The sequence below is a fragment of the Arachis ipaensis genome, chromosome B10 (assembly GCF_000816755.2).
Source record: "Arachis ipaensis cultivar K30076 chromosome B10, Araip1.1, whole genome shotgun sequence".
Classification (NCBI taxonomy): Eukaryota; Viridiplantae; Streptophyta; class Magnoliopsida; order Fabales; family Fabaceae; genus Arachis; species Arachis ipaensis.
Genome location: NC_029794.2, coordinates 100,437,533 through 100,442,595, shown reverse-complemented (window position 1 = coordinate 100,442,595; position 5,063 = coordinate 100,437,533). Strand labels below are relative to the sequence as shown.

Genomic DNA, 5,063 nt, shown 5'->3' with positions numbered 1-5,063 from the left:
TGTCCCAGGAGGTCTTCCTCCTTGGGATTCACGTCCTCCTCTCCCTCTTTGGGTTCGGCCATTTTGGTTATGTCAATGGCCTTACACTCTCCTTTTGGATTCTCTTCTGTATTGCTTGGGAGAGTACTAGGAGGGATTTCAGTGATTCTTTTACTCAGCTGGCCTACTTGTGCTTCCAAATTTCTAATGGAAGACCTTATTTCATTCATGAAACTCACAGTGGCCTTAGATAGATCAGAGACTAAATTTGCTAAGCTAGATAGATTCTGCTCAGAATTCTCTGTCTGTTGCTGAGTGGATGATGGAAAAGGCTTGCTATTGCTAAACCTGTTTCTTCCACCATTATTAAAGCCTTGTTGAGGCTTTTGATCCTTCCATGAGAGATTTGGGTGATTTCTCCATGATGGATTGTAGGTGTTTCCATATGGTTCACCCATGTATTTTAACTCTGCTATTGCAGGGTTCTCAAAATCATAAGCTTCTTCCTCAGAAGATGCCTCTTGAGTACTGTTGGATGCAGCTTGCATTCCATTCAGACTCTGAGAAATCATATTGACTTGCTGAGTCAATATTTTATTCTGAGCCAATATGGCATTCAGAGTATCAATTTCAAGAACTCCCTTCTTCATAGGCGTCCCATTTCTCACAGGATTCCTCTCAGAAGTGTACATAAACTGGTTATTAGCAACCATGTCAATGAGTTCTTGAGCTTCTGCAGGCGTTTTCTTTTGGTGAATGGATCCACCTGCAAAAGTATCCAATGACATCTTTGATAACTCAGATAAACCATCATAGAATATATCCAGGATGGTCCATTCTGAAAGCATGTCAGAAGGACACTTTTTGGTCAGCTGCTTGTATCTTTCCCAAGCTTCATAGAGGGATTCACCTTCTTTCTGTCTGAAGGTTTGAACATCAGCTCTAAGCTTGCTCAGCTTTTGAGGAGGAAAGGACTTAGCTAAGAAAGCCGTGACCAGCTTATCCCAAGAGTTCAGGCTGTCTTTGGGTTGAGAGTCCAACCATATTCTAGCTCTGTCTCTTACAGCAAAAGGGAAAAGCATGAGCCTGTAGACTTCAGAATCTACTCCATTAGTCTTAACAGTATCACAGATCTGCAAGAATTCAGTTAAGAACTGAAAAGGATCTTCAGATGGAAGTCCATAAAACTTGCAGTTTTGCTGCATCAGAGAAACTAGCTGAGGTTTCAGCTCAAAATTATTTGCTCCAATGGCAGGAATGGAGATGCTTCTTCCATGTAAATTGGAATTAGGTGCAGTAAAGTCACCAAGCATTCTCCTTGCATTATTGTTGTTGGGTTCGGCTGCCATTTCCTTTACTTGTTCGAAATTTTCAATAAGGTTGTCTCTGGATTGTTGTAATTTAGCTTCTCTTAGTTTTCTCTTCAGAGTCCTTTCAGGTTCTGGATCCGCTTCAACAAGAATGCCTTTTTCTTTGTCCCTGCTCATAAGAAAGAGAAGAGAAAGAGAAAAGAAGAGGAATCCTCTATGTCACAGTAAAGAGGTTCCTTATCGTTAGTGGAAGAAGAAAAGAAGAAAAGAAATTCGAACACAGATGGAAGAGAGGGTTTGAATTTGGTGAGTGGTGTGAGGAAGAGATGTTAATGGATGAATAAATAAGATGAGAGAGCGAGAATTTTCGAAAATAATTTTTGAAAAAGAGTTAGTGATTTTCGAAAATAGTTTTTGAAAAAGGTTAGTAATTTTCGAAAAAAATTTTTAAAATCAAAGATTAAAATAATTAGTTAATTAAAAATAATTTTTGAAAAAGAGGGAGATATTTTCGAAAATTAGAGAGAGAGAGAGAGTTAGTTAGGTAGTTTTGAAAAAGATAAGAAACAAACAAAAAGTTAGTTAGTTAGTTGAAACAATTTTGAAAAGATAAGAAGTTAGGAAGTTAGAAAAGATATTTTGAAATCAAATTTTTGAAAAAGATAAGATGAGAAGATATTTTTGAAAAGATATGATAAAAATTAGTTTTTTTTTTTTTGAAAAAGATTTGATTTTAAAATCACAATTAATGACTTGATTCACAAGAAATCACAAGATATGATTCTAGAACTTAAAGTTTGAATCTTTCTTAACAAGTAAGTAACAAACTTGAAATTTTTGAATCAAAACATTAATTGGTGATGTTATTTTCAAAAATTATGTGATAAAGATAAGAAAAAGATTTTTGAAAAATATTTTTATAATTTTCGAAAATAACTAAGAAAAATGAAAAAGATTTTGAAAAAGATGAGATTTTTAAATTGAAAATTTGATTTGACTCATAAAAACAACTAGATTTTTAAAAATTTTTGAAAAAGTCAAATCTAATTTTCGAATTTATGAGAGAAAAAGGGAAAGATATTTTTTTTATTTTTGAATTTTTATGATGAGAGAGAAAAACAAGAAAATTGATGCAATGCATGAAAGTTATGGATCAAAACATGTGATGCATGCAAGAATGCTATGAATGTCAAGATGAACACCAAGAACAGAACAGTAGTAGGTGGATTAGCACCAACTAGCTTGCTCTTGATAACAAATTGGAAGCCTCAGTCCAAATAAATTTAGACATGGCTTTACAGCCAGCCAGGCTTTAGCATGCTTCATGAAACACTAGAATTCATTCTTAAAAATTCTAAAAGAAAATATATTTTTGAAAACATTTTTTTTTTCGAAAACAAAGGAGAAATTTTTGAAAGATTTTTGAAAAATTTTTGAAAAGAAAAAAAAAGAAAATTACCTAATCTGAGCAACAAGATGAACCGTCAGTTGTCCAAACTCGAACAATCCCCGGAAACGGCGCCAAAAACTTGGTGCGCAGAAATTGTGATTACACTTTGATTATGTAAAATTCATTGCTCTTTCTTTCCCTGGCAATGGCGCCAAAAATATGATGCCAATACCATGGTTCACAACTTCGCACAACTAACCAGCAAGTGCACTGGGTCGTCCAAGTAATACCTTACGTGAGTAAGGGTCGAATCCCACGGAGATTGTTGGTATGAAGCAAGCTATGGTCACCTTGTAAATCTCAATCAGGCGGATATAAAATAGTAATGGGGTTTTCGAAATTATAGTAATAAAAGAAGGATAGAAATACTTATGTAAATCATTGGTGAGAATTTCAGATAAGCGTGTAGAGATGCTTTCGTTCCTCTGAATCTCTGCTTTCCTGCTGTCTTCATCCAATCAGTCTTACTCCTTTCCATGGCTGGCTTTATGCAAGGGCATCACCGTTGTTAGCGGCTACATCCACTCCTCTTGTGAAAATGGTCCAAGATGCCCTGTCACGGCACAGCTAATCATCTGAGGTTCCCGATCATGCTGGAATAGGATTCACCCTCCTTTTGCGTCTGTCACTACGCCCAGCACTCGCGAGTTTGAAGCTCGTCACAGTCATTCAATCATTGAATCCTACTCGGAATACCACAGACAAGGTTTAGACTTTCCGGATTCTCTTGAATGCCGCCATCATTCTAGCTTACACCACGAAGATTCTGATTAAGAGATCTAAGAGATACTCATTCAATCTAATGTAGAACGGAAGTGGTTGTCAGGCACGCGTTCATAGGGAATGATGATGATTGTCACGTTCATCATATTCAGGTTGAAGTGCAAATGAATATCTTAGAAGCAAAATAAGATGAATTGAATAGAAAACAGTAGTACTTTGCATTAATCTTTGAGGAACAGCAGAGCTCCACACCTTAATCTATGGAGTGTAGAAACTCTACCGTTAAAAATACATAAGTGAATAGAGGGTAAGCATGGCCGAATGGCCAACCTCCCATGGAGGTCTAGAGATCTAAAAATGATCAAAAGATGATTCCAAAGATGGTTCAAAAGATGCCTAATACAATAGTAAAAAGTCCTATTTATAATAAACTAGCTACTAGGGTTTACAGAAGTAAGTAATTGATGCATAAATCCACTTCCGGGGCCCACTTGGTGTGTGCTTGGGCTGAGCTTGAGTGTTACACGTGTAGAGGTCATTCCTGGAGACGCCAGTTTTGGTGCCAATTTGGGCGTTGAACTCCACTTTGCAACTTGTTTCTGGCGCTGGACGCTAGAATTGGGTAGAGAGCTGGCGTTGAATGCCAGTTTACGTCGTCTAAACTTGGGCAAAGTATGAACTATTATACATTGATGGAAAGCTCTAGATGTCTACTTTCCAACGCATTTAGAAGCGCGCCATTTCGAGTTTTGTAGCTCCAGAAATTCCATTTTGAGTGCAGGGAGGTCAGAATCCAACAGCATCAGCAGTCCTTCTTCAACCTCTGAAATCTCAATTGCGTTAAAAAGTAGACATCCTGGGCTTTCCAACAATATATAATAGTTCATACTTTGCTCAAGATTTGATGGCCCAAACCGGTGTTCCAAGTCAGCATAAAAAGTCTGGCGTCAAAATGCCAGAACTGGCATAAAAGCTGGAGTTAAACGCCCAAACTGGCACCAAAGCTGGCGTTTAACTCCAAGAAATGTCTCTACATGTGAAAGCTTCAACGCTCAGCCCAAACACACACCAAGTGGGCCTGGAAGTGGATTTCTGCATCATTTACTCATTTCTGTAAACCCTAGGTTACTAGTTCTCTATAATTAGGACCTTTTGCTATTGTATTTTCATCTTTGATTAGTCTTATGCTATCTTAGACCTTTATGGGGGCTGGCCATTTGGCCATGCCTGGACCTTCAGTTGTTGGCGCCATTGAAGATCACAATTTCGTGCACCAACTACCACAGAAATAAACATGTTGGTGCTTCAATTGAAGGTTTTGGTGGAATTTGCATAGTGGTGGGGTTATGGGGTGGAAGGAACCTACAGAAACAAAATTCATGGGAAGAAAGAATTTATTTTTACAAGTGTGTTTGCTCCTAAAACCGGATGCTGATGCTCAAATTTGTGTCTTGGAAGTTGAGAATAGAGGTTAGAGCTTAGGTTTGGATATTGAGGACTTGCTGGTGCACGAATTATGAATCACACTTTTCACAACTCGTACCACTGACCAGCAAGTGCACTGGGTCGTCCAAGTAATACCTCACGTGAGTAAGGGTCGA

General features: G+C 37.7%; 1 pseudogene; it reads right to left on the bottom strand.

The window, feature by feature from the left end:
• LOC107621050 overlaps positions 1 to 4,843 on the bottom strand; it is a 9,344-nt pseudogene extending 4,501 nt beyond the window's left edge.